Here is a 13112-nt window from a genome sequence, read left to right on the forward strand (position 1 = left end):
GAATTGCTTTAATTCCTGGAGACTCGGCAACCCAAACTGCAATCTGATCTCCCTGTGAAATCTGGTTTTTGTGTATTTTTATCCTATGCTGTAAGATTTCATGGGGAGACCAGCATTTCTCAAACTGGGGGTCCTAAAGCAAAAGTGGGTTGTGTGTGCACATGGGGGGGGGGGGGGCACTGTATTGACACCTTTACTTCTGTGCTGCCTTTAAAGCTGGGCAGCTGAAGAGCACCGGATGCTGGCTGGGAGCCCAGCTCTGAAGGCAGCACTCCAGCCAGCAGTAGCAGCAGCAGCACAGACATCAAGGTGGCAATGCCATACCGTGACACCCTTATTTCTGCAGCGCTGCTCGCGGGAGCACTACCTTCAGAGCTGGGCTCTCAGCCAGCAGCTGCAGAGCTTCCTGCATCCAGGAGAGGTTCTTGGAGGTGGGTCTGACTTGGCCCTGAGAGTTGTCCCTGCAGGGGAAGAGGAAGTCCCAAGCTTCACCAGTCCAGCCAGGACCAGCAGCTGGAGCCTGGCATATGGTAGGAGCCCTTTGCCAGGGCACCCCTAGCCCTGCCCCTCCCCGGCTTCAGACGCTCAGGAGTTAAAGGGGCCTTGGGCTGGCTGTGTGTGTGTATGGGGTGGGGGCAACCATGGAACACACATCCCCAACCATGGTGTCCTGCGCAGTTGCACACCCATAAAGCCAGCCCTGCCCTCCCCAAAAAGTGAGGACCCATGCCACCCTGCTCTCCTCCTGCCCAGTTCTGAAGGCAGCATCTGCAACAGTGCAGAAGTACAGGTGGCAATACTGTGACCTCCCTACAATAGCCTTGCAACCCCCCACCCCAAGACCCCCTTTTGGGTTGCGACCTCCAGTGTTACAACACTGTGACATTTCAGATTTAAGTATCTGAAACCATGAAATTTATTATTTTTAAAATCCTATGACTGTGAAACTGGCAAAAATTGACCATGAATTTGGTAGGGCCTTAGTTATACATTATTAAAGCTAAGATTTTGTCATGGTTACTTTTAGTAAAAGTCATGGCCAGGTCATGGGGAATAAACAAAAATTCACAGAATCCATGACTTGTCTGTGACTTTTGCTGCTGTGGCTCCATGGTTTCCCCTGCCACTGTGGTGGCTGAGAGCCATGGGGTTCCCCCTCCATCCACGGCAGCTGGGAGCTGCAGGGTGACCAGATTTCCCAAAGAGAAAACAGGACAACCCAGCCGTTTGCCCGAGGTGTCCCCTTCCCCGGTGCGAGGCTGTTGCCAGTTGCTCGAACCCTGTGGAGGGCCCCCTCAGGAGTCTGTTACCTGTCACTGGAAACTTACAGGGGGCCCCCTGTTGCTGGAACCCTCCCAGGGCCCGGCTGGCTGCCAGCTCCAAAGTCCTGCAGACCCTGGGGTTGAAGCAGAGAATGTCACAGTGGTCTCTGGAAGTCACGGATTTGGATTCCATGACTTCCATGACCTCGGTGACATAAACATAGCCTTATGTATTATGCCTTGTGCAGGGTTCCCTGGGGCTGGGGGTGCAGCTGGGCTGGGCTGTCTGTAGCTGGCAATAGGGGGCCCCTGCCAAGCTGTGAGTCTTGCACCGCTTTTTATTTTTCCACTAATTTTTAGACCCTTTCTGTGGGTGATTCTCTGCCCCCCTCCCCCTGCAGTTTTTGTCACTAGCACCTTGCATGTGCATCACCACCCCACACTTTTTGTTGGGAAGACCCAGATTTACGGGACTGTAGATAAGCTCAGACTCCGGCCTGAGGCTTTACCTGGCTTTCTAGACCCATGGTGGCATGAGTCTGCTCCTGAGTCAGTCCGTGCACAGCAGTGCGTGTGGAGTTTATTGAAAGGGATTGCACGTGTCACGGAGAGGGGGGCTGTGCTGGCACCACTGATTGCACTCTGACTTCAGGCATCTTCATCTCGGATGACCATTTATGGCAACTGAGTTACTCCAGGGAGGAATTTAGCCCATAAAAGACTGTTATGTTAGGCAGAGCCCCATTGAAGCTGATGGGCATAGCCACTGCCCATCATTCTTGAAAAATGTAAGAAATAATCAAGCTCCTTTTTGTAGCCAGTAGTAGCTGTAAGAGTCGGAGCCACCACCCAAAACACAGGCACATGGCAAGCCTTGAGTAGAAACTGAACCATGCAGCCCATGTGGTTTCCCTGGAGACCGATGTAGAAAATGGGGCATTGGGTGGTGGAGCTGTGTATGCGTGGAAGAAGCTGCAGAAACCAGAGAGAAGGAATAAAGAAGGCTCAGACACAACCAAAGAAACCTTGATAGCATGGCTCTGAAAAAAAAAGCTAAAAGAGAGAACTTTTGGGTAGAGCTTTTGGTTAGAGTGCTGAGTGGAAAGGAGCTTGGGACTGTGAGCAAAGAAACTGTCTCCTGTTGTTTAATTCCTTCTGTGTTCAGGGAAAAAAGATTTTGTACATTCTTTTAAAGTAAATAGGATTGTATAACCACCACCCCTCCCCCGCGGACTATCATCAGTTTCGCCTCCTAACGGAAGGACTCCTTTGGACTCTGAAAATTGGCTAATCGCTGATGTAAAAATGTGATAATATCTTACCCATGTTAATTAATAACAGAACTGGAGGGAATTTTTGGAACTACAGTTCTTTTTATAGACAATGGTGGTTTTTTAAACCAATTTTTTGTTCAGAATTGTTGATATCAATATTTTGCATTACGTTTCATTTTTTCATTTACATTTTTTGTAAAATTATTTTAAAATTGTTTTAACCATTAAAAACATAATGAAAAAAGTCCATTTTGAATTCTTAAAAAAAAAGAACTTCAAAGTTTTTCTTGCAATCTTTTTCATTTTTCAGCTAGCTCTAGTTATTAATATCACTTTAGATTACTGAAGCTGGAATAACAGTAAAAGTCTAATTTACTTTTCCCCATGTAGTCAGGATTCCCCCCCCCCCCCCGTTTTATTATGCTTTTGATTGTGAACTAGGACGCTGATCCTGCAGTTTACTCCATTAGCACATTGGGGCCAAATTCAGTGCTGAGGCTAAATGAGTAAGTGAGTCTAAACTGATGAAGTGCACACCTTCTGGGTCCTTCAGCATGTGTGTTATACTGATGTAGGCTTCCTTAAGCTCATTAACTGACGTGTAATTTACACTCTTCCCCTTTTAAATCACCTCTGATTTAGACCCACTGACTGAGGGAAACACAAAGCTGGTGTAAAGGAACTGTAAGGCCTGCACTGGAGAATGCACTGAATGTAGAGAGCCTCCTTGGCAGGTGCCAGTGGTCCTTCAAGAGGTATAAGTAGTGAGTCAGAGGCAGGAGGAAGTATGGCCAAGGTTTTCCTACATGCCAATTGTTCCCCAGTGCCACAAAGATCATAAAGGTCGTTGCAGCCAGGGTGCAAGTCCAATCTCTGGGGTTGAATCATTTCCTGGTAACCCCAAGATTGGGGTCCCCAACTCTCGGTCTTTGCATCGGTGTCTGCATAGGCACAGGGATGAATTCCCCCTAATTTAGGTGAGGTCTACACTAAAAAGTACAGTAACTCCTCGCTTAACATTGTCATTATGTTCCTGAAAAATGCAACTTTAAGTGAAACAATGTTAAGCGAATCCAATTTCCCCATAAGAATTACTGTAAATGGGGGGAGGGGTTAGGTTCCAGGGAAATATTTGTCACGAGACAAAAGACTACACACACACACACACAATATAAGTTTTAAACAATTTAATACTGGTACACAGTGATGATGATTGTGAAGCTTGGTTGAGGTGGTGAAGTCAGAGGGTGGGATATTTCCCAGGGGATGCCTTACTGCTAAATGATGAACTAGCACTCAGCTGAGCCCTCAAGAGTTAACATGTTGTTAATGTAGCCTCACACTCTACAAGGCAGCATGAATGGAGGGAGGGGAGACAGCATGGCAGACAGAGACATACACCATGTGTGAGAGCGAGAGATGCACATTGCCCCTTTAACTACGCTGCCCCAGTCTAAGTACACTGCCTTTTTAAGTAGATCAGCAAATTGAGACAGAAGCTGCTGTCAAGAAGCTCCCTCCATCCTGAGCCCTGTTGTGTTCACCCCCACCCCCACTCTGTGGAAATGGTGTAAGCAGGCTGCAGAAGCAGGATGAAGGGGGACACCCTGACATTAGCCCCCCTCTTTCCCCTCCCCCCCCAGCAAGCAGGAGGCTCGGGGAAGAGCTCCAAGCAGTGATTTCTCCGGGAATTGAAATTGGGGGGGGGGGTATCAGGGCCAATGAGGGGTGAGACTGTGAGGGTGAAGGTGGGCTGTATGGCACCATAGTAAAAACTGAAAAATGTTTCATGACCATTTTATTAGATTTAACTCATGTTTTAAAATCATCACACAAATTAAAGATAGCTACTCAAGTCTTTTATGAAGCACTACATCTACATCCTTCTTTATTTCTTGTTATAATTTTGCACAACTCTGTTAATGAACTTCTTGAATGCAATGCGTTCATCTTTGGTGGCTTCTTATGTGTCCAGTACTTCCATTCCTTCAATTGATATGCTCATTAGTTCATTCACATGATCAAGCAGAAGGCGATTTCTTTCAGAACACGAAATTCTATTCAATGAAGCAAAAGAATGCTCAACTGTAGCTGTTGTGACGGAGTAGCAAGAGATGAATTCCTCCTTCTTTCAGCCCAGGAAACATAGCATAAAGATCGAGTCGAGCCACTAGTGATGATAAAAAAGAAGTTGAAGTCAAATCTTCATTCATTCATCATATGATATTCCACTCTGTGTTCAAATTCTCTATTCTGTCCTGAGCACATGGTAGCCCCATTGCTGGTAGTGCCTCACTCCACTCAGCTGTTGGTGTTTTATAGGACAGGCATCTGTAAAAGCTATATAGAGATTGAGTAGAATCTAGAAGTCTCTGTTGTAGATTTTTAAGAATTAAGTCTGTGTACTTTTTCAGTTGTCTTAAACACTTCTTGTCTTCTTCACTTAAGGATTCAATATAAATGCCTTCATTAGTCAACTTCTGGACTGAAGTCTTTGCTTCTTCCAGTACTTTTTCAATGGATAGCTCTCTGATTGATCCAAATGTAGCTTCTATTGCTGGACAAAGATCTACTACTGTTGTAGCAGATGCCTGGATGCAATTGTTTAATGACCCAAGTGGTTTCAACAGTAGACTTAGAGAGAGAGAGAATGGCAATAGTCTTCTCTGAACGTAGTAGCAAAAGTAATCCACCAGCCTCACTACTTAGATCCATCCCATCTTGGTACATACTTTCCAAATCCAGTAATAATGGCTGGCGTAATTTTAAGACAACAGCCAAGGATTGCTCATGAGAAAGCCAGAGCGTTTTCCCAAGTTGGACTAATTTGAACTTCAGTCCCAGTGTATCTTCTATATTTTCCAAGATATTCAGTCTTTTTGGACTCTTGCTGAAAAAAGACATTAAATTTATAGCTTTTTTAATGTCTTTTGAAGATTCTGCAGCTCGTATTAGCCCTAGTTGGAGTAGATGGCCTCTGCAGTGTGTATAGGAGAGATTAGGGTTACACTTTTCTCTGAGCAAAGCTTGTACTCCACCATGTCTTCCAGAGAAGTTTGCAGCTCCATCAAATGCACAAGCAGCCATCTGTTTGGGGTCCAATTGACAAGCATTTAACTCTAAGATATGGGTTGTCACAGATACAGCCGATGCGTCTTCTATAACTTGAATATCTAGAAATGCATCTACTGGCCTACCACTGACATCAAAATAACGTACACAGTGACTTAATACTTGATGCCCATTTGCATCAGTGCATTCATCAGCCATGTATGCAAATTTTTTGAATGTGGTGAGAGAGTTCTTCACTTTTTCAACTGTTGAGTCTTTCACTGTTGCACCGCATGCTTCTAGCCAGTCAGTTGACTTCCTTGCAGAAAGATAGTGAGCCTTTGCTGGTCTTGTTCAGAACCAGTGTTCAACTTCAGGATGAACAAGTGACAATGCACTTAACATTGGCCTCCAGTTTGTAGTGTGTGGTATCTCTTGTTTAAATAGAAAGTAGGATGCCACAGCCATGTTTGTTCGCATGAACTGTGTTGTGTCTCCAGCATTCTTAACGGCCTCATTAAGTACTTCTAAAATGGGCTTTGAAAGTGGGCTTATAAGGCTTTCTGCACATTGATGCACTCCAGAGGCCTGGTGTTTTGCAGCCTTTTCATGTAGTTTGTCAGCATTGGCTTTTCTGATTGGTTTGACAAACCAAGCTCCTCCACTTTTACCAATTATAGCATTGGGAAGCTTTCCTTCTTCGCAAGCTTTCTTGCAAGAGGTGCACCAATAGCCATCTTTTGTAACTTCAGTAAATGGGAACACTTTAACCGACAGACATTGGGAACTGCCTTTAGGTTTTGGAGACACTGTTTCTTCAGCAGGTAGCTGTATTTGTGCTTCGGGCTGGTCAGATGTAGCTACACCACTTGACCCTTCAGATGACATGTTGATATATTCTTGATTCTTGATGTGTTCTCCGCCTTGGTTAGTTTTTGAGGCCTTTGAGTGGAAAAATTGTTCTATTGTTTTTTGTCTTTTCATTTTCACTTTGACCTGCAACATATAAAAGAGATATAAATAAAGTAAATGTTCTGGTAGGATAATGCAAATTTAAAATAAGGATAATGCAAGTTACACCAAAACACATAACAGGTCTAGATTTCTAAAAAAATATAATTTAAAAAAAATGTATTTAATTTAAATTACTTTTGAAAAGTAAGCCATCATGGGATAAGAGGGAAGTCCTCTCATGGATCAGTAACTGGTTAAAAGATGGGAAACAAAGGGTAGGAATAAATCATCAGTTTTCAGAATGGAGAGAGATAAATAGTGGTATCCCTGAGGGGTCGGTACTGGGACCATTACTGTTCAACATATTCATAAATGATCTGGAAAAATGGGTAAACAGTGAGGTGGCAAAATTTGCAGATGGTACAAAACTGTTCAAGATAGTTAAGTCCCAGGCAGACTGCGAAAAGTTACAAAGGGATCTCACAAAACTGGGTGACTAGGCAACAAAATGGCAGATGAAATTCAATGTTGATAAATGCAAAGTAATGCACATTGGAAAACATAATCCCAGCTATACATATACAATGATGGGGTCTAATTTAGCTGTTACCACTCAAGAAAGAGATCTTGGAGTCATTGTGGATAGTTTCCTGAAAACATCCACTCAGTGTGCAGCGGCAGTCAAAAAAGAGAACAGAATGTTGGGAATCATTAAGAAAGGGATAGAATAATAAGACAGAAAATATCATATTGCCTCTATATAAATCCATGGTACGTGCACACCTTGAATACTGTGTGCAGATCTGGTCACCCCATCCCAAAAAAGCTATATTGGAATTGGAAAAGGTACAGAGATGGGCAACTAAAATGATTAGGGGTATGAAACAGGAGGAGAGATTAAAATGACTGGGAATTTTCAGCTTAAAAAAGAGACAACTAAGGGGGGATATGATAGAGGTCTATAAAATCTTGACTGGTGTGAAGAAAGTGAATAAGGAAATGTTATTTAATCCTTCACATAACACAAGAATGAGCAGTCACCCAATGAAATTAATAGGCAGCAGGTTTAAGAAAACTAGATACATTCTTGGAGAATAGGTCCCTCAGTGGCTATTAGCCAGGATGGGGAGGGATGCAACACCATGCTCTGAGTGTCCCTAGCCTGTTTGCCAGAAGCTGGAAATGGGCAACAGGGGATGGATCACTTGATGAATACCTGTTCAGATCATTCCCTCTGAAGCACCTGGCCTTGACCACTGTCAGAAGACAGGATACTGGGCTATATGGACCATTGGTCTGACCCAGTATGACCATTCTTATGTAAAAATTAATTATAATAATAAAAATGTTTAGTACAGAAACTCCCCAACATAATGACCTCTCAAGATAGCATGATATGAGATGATAACCTTGGCAAATAACGCATTTTAAAAATCTTGGCCTACTAGGAAACATATTTATATAAGTTTCCATTCCCAGTCACAAATCTAGCATTCTGGAGCAAAGTCACTAAAATATAGTCCAACAAACAAATGTTTATTTAATGTGCCCCTCACTTTTCCCTCCACCACACCCCACTCACCGATGTTGTCCTTGGTCAATTGAGACTCGGAGTTCAGAGGTGCTTTCACATGAGTTCAGCTCCCAGGTGGGGGGCAAGAAGGCACCTCGCTCGTACCTCCAGCTGCTCACTGTTCGCTCTGTCCACTGTTGTTCGTTGTGCCACCCTTCACTCCATCACTCTGTTGCCAATGGCCCTGCTCCATCACCTTCTGCTGCCATGTGCCACTGTGACCTCTGCGAGTTGGTCTCTTGAGCTCTCAGTGATTTCAGCTGAGATCTCAGTGGGGGAACCTTGCTGCTAGTGCAGGCTGGGCCATCTCTTCCACAGAAACACTGTCCCCACACCAGGACTAAGCACTTAGACCTGATTATCAGTGATTTCAGCTGTAGTTGTCACTTAACAAAAGAAAAGACTATCTATGGACTCTAATCAGCTCTGTCTTTAAACAGTGGAGAGAGACAGGTCCCCATCCTCTCTCTTGATGCCCTCAATCAGCACAGGATAAGTACAGTTCTACTGCCCTTTACTCATACAATAAGAATAACAACATTTCATTCCCCCCTGCATTCAAGTGATTTGTAACCCAACCCCAGCCAAAATCTATCACTTGGGCAACACAGCTCTATTTGCTGGATACCTAGGTAGACTAGGTGTGAATGTAAATACAATCTGGTCCTGAAGCCTTTCCCCCCAGCCCCAGCTCATCACTAGCTGTCAGGGAGAGCTCATTTAGACTTTGCTTACAAATCATCATTTGAAATTATTAGGTTGGCCAACATCACCGAAATGAATGCACTGACACTGTCATAAAAAACAACAGCTCTATAAGGAAGCTAGTCTATGTTCATACTTTTCAAATCTATTATACTTTTTCAGATACACGTATTTTATCAGACACTGTATATACTTTTAAAGTTTGTATTAATGTTTCAATTTCAATTCAAATTTCCAAACAGTCACTAAATTGGCATGTAACTAGTTCACAAAACTTGCGGGGGGGCGGGTGTTGGGGAAATTCAGAGGAGGTGTAGGGAAATCACTGGCTCCAAGGCAGAGGGCAGGAGCAGCACATGGCAGTGGGGGGAGGGACTGCGGAACTGCGGGCAATTGATAGCCTGCTGGGTGGCTGCCGCACAGGGAACTTAGGGGAGCGGAGAGCTGATGGGGGGGCTGCCCGTCCACTCTGGTTCCAAGCCCCCACCAGCTCGCTGCAACGGGCTGCTCTTCCTGCAAGCAGTGGACAAAGCAGGCGGCGGCTGCCAAACGACGTTATAAAGGAGCATTGCGCAACTTTAAATGAGCCTAGAATCATAGACTATCAGGGTTGGAAGGGACCTCAGGAGGTCATCTAGTCCAAGCCCCTGCTCAAAGCAGGACCAATCCCCAACTAAATCAAAAAGCATGTTCTCTAATTGATCAGCAATGAAATAAGTTAACTGGGATGACTTTAAGTGAGGAGTTACTGTAGTGTGAAAAATTCACACCCCTGTGCGACATAGTTAAGCCGACCTACCCCTGATGTAGATGGTGCTATGTTGATAGAAGAATTCTAGCTAGCTACTGCTAGTGCAGAGGTGGGCAAACTACAGCCTGCGGGCCACTTCCAGCCCATAAGACTGTCCTGCCCAGCCTTTGAGCTCCTGGCCGAGGAAGCTAGCCCCTGTTCCCTCCCTTGCTGGCCCCCCTCCCCTGCAGCTACGCCACCGTGCAGGCAGTGCAGCTGGCTTTGTCCAGGTGGCGGGGCTGTGAGCTCTTGTTGCTCTGAGTGGCATGGTAAGGGCGGGCGTTGGATAAGGGGCAGGGGGTCCCGGGGTACAGTCAGGGGACAGGGAACAGGAGGAGGTTGGATGGGGTGGAGGTTCTGGGGGGGGTCAAGGAACGGGGAACAGGGGGGGTTGGATAGGGCATGGGAGTCCCAGGGGGCCTGTCAGGGGGAAGGGGTGTGGCTAGGGGTCGGGGGGACAGTCAGGGGACAGGGAGCAGGAGGGGTGGATAGGTGTGGGAGTCCCGGGGGGCTTGTCAAGGGGCGGGGGTGTGGATAGGTGTCTGGGGACAGGGAGCAGGGAGGTTGGATAGAGGGTGGGGTCCCAGGAGGGGGTGGTCAGGTGACAAGAAGCAGTGGGGGTTGGATGGGTCAGGAGTTCTGAGGGGGCAGGGGCCAGGCTGTTTGGGGAGGCACAGCCTTCCCTACTCAGCCCTCCATACAGTTTTGCACGCCGATGTGGCCCTTGGGCCAAAAAGTTTGCCCACCCCTGTGCTAGCACCTCTCAGGGAAGTGGAGTAACTATAGGGATGGGAGAACCCTCCCACTGCTATAGCACGTGTCTACCCAGAAGTGCTCCAGCGGTGTAGCTGCAGCTGTGCTGATGTAGTGGTTTAAGTGTAAACATAGACACAGCCTTAGTGCAACATTGAGGAGCCTAGAAAAAAGTACAAGATGCTGAGAGTCCCTTAGATGAGTGGCTCTCAATCTTTCCAGACTAATGTACCTTTTTCAGGCGTCTGATTTGTTGTGCAAACCCCCAAGTTACACCCCACTTAAAAACTACTTGCTTATAAAATCAGACATAAAAATACCAAAGTGTCACAGCACACTATTACTGAAAATTTTCTCACTTTCTCATTTTTACCATATAACTATAAAAATAAATAAATTGTCATATAAATATTGTGCAGTAAAAGCTGTGTTATCCGGTCCTGTACCAACTGGAAAGCTCTATAAACCGGCATTTCTAATCTTCATAGAAAGTCTGGTTGGTGCGGGGCTGGCAGGCTCCCTACTTGACTCCGTGTGGCTCCCCAGAAGCAGCGACCTGTCCTGGCTGCTCCTAGGCCCCGTCCCGAACACTGGCTTCCCAGCTCCCATTGGTCAGGAACCGCAGCCAGTGGGAGCTACAGGGGAGGTGCCTGTGGTTGGAGGCAGCGCGCAGAGTCGCCTAGCTGCGCCTCCACCTAGGAGCAGGCAGGACAGGACAGAGCTGCCCCCCAGATCTGGCACCCTGCACCCTCTCCTGTGCCCCAACCCCTAGCCCTGCACCCCCTGCCACACCCAAACTCCCTTCCAGAGCCCACACCCGCATCCCATCCTGTGCCTCAGCGCTGTGCCCCCTCCTGCACCAAACTCCCTCCCTCTTAGTTAAGTGGCATTTTTCATTTACCAGCACCTTCCATTCCACCAACATGCTGGATAAAAAAGCTTTTACTGTACTTACTTTTCAGTGTATAGTATATAGAGCAGTGTAAACAAGTCATTGTTTGAAATTTTAGTTTGTACTGGCTTCACTAGTGTTTTTTATGTAACTTGTTGTAAAACTAGGCAAATATCTAGATGAACTGATATACCCCCTGGAAGACCTCTGTGTACAGCTCCCATTGGAACTTCCCTAATCTGATGCTTGCTTGAGGAAGAGCAGCCAGCCTTAGACTGAAATGTTCCAAAGGAACATTGTTGTTTGGCAGGTAAGCGCTTGATGCAGTCTGAGCCCACAATGACTGGGCATTACTTTAGCAGGGCATTTGAGCTCCTTGATTTCAATTTGTGGCCCGTTGGACACAGGTTAAAAGATGTGTAATCAGTTATCACTTATCTGCATAAGCAGCAAAGTGTTTTCACAATGGGTAAATTGACATTCTTGAGCACTTTTCCTGAGAAATCAACCTTTAGCCCTAACAGAGACTGAGCTTAGTAACAAATTAGATGGGACTGTGCTCTTTTATGCATCTTTACGATGCATAGAGCCACAATGAAAGGGTTTTTCATACAGTTTTTTCTAAGTGTTTTTTACCAGAGAAATCTCAGAAATATCAAATTTAATTGCACTGCAGGTCTCACTGGTGGTCTCCCAATATTTAGCACAAGCTTTTAAAAGGCCCTTCCCCAATCAATTGGTAAACTTTCACTCTCTTGATTCTTGTGATGTCATAACAGCTAGCCAAAGACTCAAAAATAATAGCAAAAAAAATTTTAAGTACATCAGAAGCAGGAAGCCTGTGAAACAACTAGTGGGGCTACTGGACAATCGAGATGCTAAAGGAGCACTCAAGGATAATAAGGCCATTGCGGAGAAACTAAATGAATTCTTTGCATTGGTCTTCATGGCTGAGGATGTGAGGGAGATTCCCAAACCTGAGCCATTCTTTTTAGGTGACAAATCTGAGGAACTGTCCCAGATTGAGGTGTCAATAGAGGAGATTTTGGAACGAATTGATAAACTAAACAGTAATAAGTCACCAGGACCAGATGGTATTCACCCAAGAGTTCTGAAGGAACTCAAATGTGAAATTGCAGAACTACTAACTGTCATCTGTAACCTATCATTTAGATCGGCTTCTGTACCAGATGACTGGAGGTTAGCTAATGTGGCGCCAATTTTTTAAAAAGGGCACCAGAGGTGATCCTGGCAATTACAAGCCGGTAAGCCTGACTTCAGTACCCAGCAAACTGGTTTAAACTATAGTAAAGAAAAAAATTGTCAGACACATAGATGACCATAAATTGTTGGGGAAGAGTCAACATGGCTTTTGTAAAGGGAAATTATGCCTCACCAATCTACTAGAATTCTTTGAGGGGGTCAACAAGCATGTGGACAAGGTGACCCAGTGGATACAGTGTACTTAGATTTTCAGAAAGTCTTTGACAAGATCCCTCATCAAAGGCTCTTAAGCAAAGTAAGCAGTCACGGGATAAGATGGAAGGTCCCCATATGGATTGGTAACTGGTTAAAAGATAGGAAACAAAGGGTAAGAATAAATGGTCAGTTTTCAGAATGGAGAGAGGTAAATAGTGGTGTCCCCCATGGGTCTACTGGGACCAGTCCTAGTGAACGTATTCATAAATGATCTGGAAAAAGGGATAAAGAGTGAGGTGGCAAAATTTGCAAATGATACAAAACTACTCAAGATAGTTAAGTCCCAGGCAGACTGCGAAGAGTTACAAAGGGATCTCTCAAAACTGTGTGACTCGGCAACAAAATGGCAGATGAAATTCAATGTTGATAAATGCAAAGT

The sequence above is a fragment of the Caretta caretta genome, chromosome 1 (genome assembly GCF_965140235.1).
Source record: "Caretta caretta isolate rCarCar2 chromosome 1, rCarCar1.hap1, whole genome shotgun sequence".
Classification (NCBI taxonomy): domain Eukaryota; kingdom Metazoa; phylum Chordata; order Testudines; family Cheloniidae; genus Caretta; species Caretta caretta.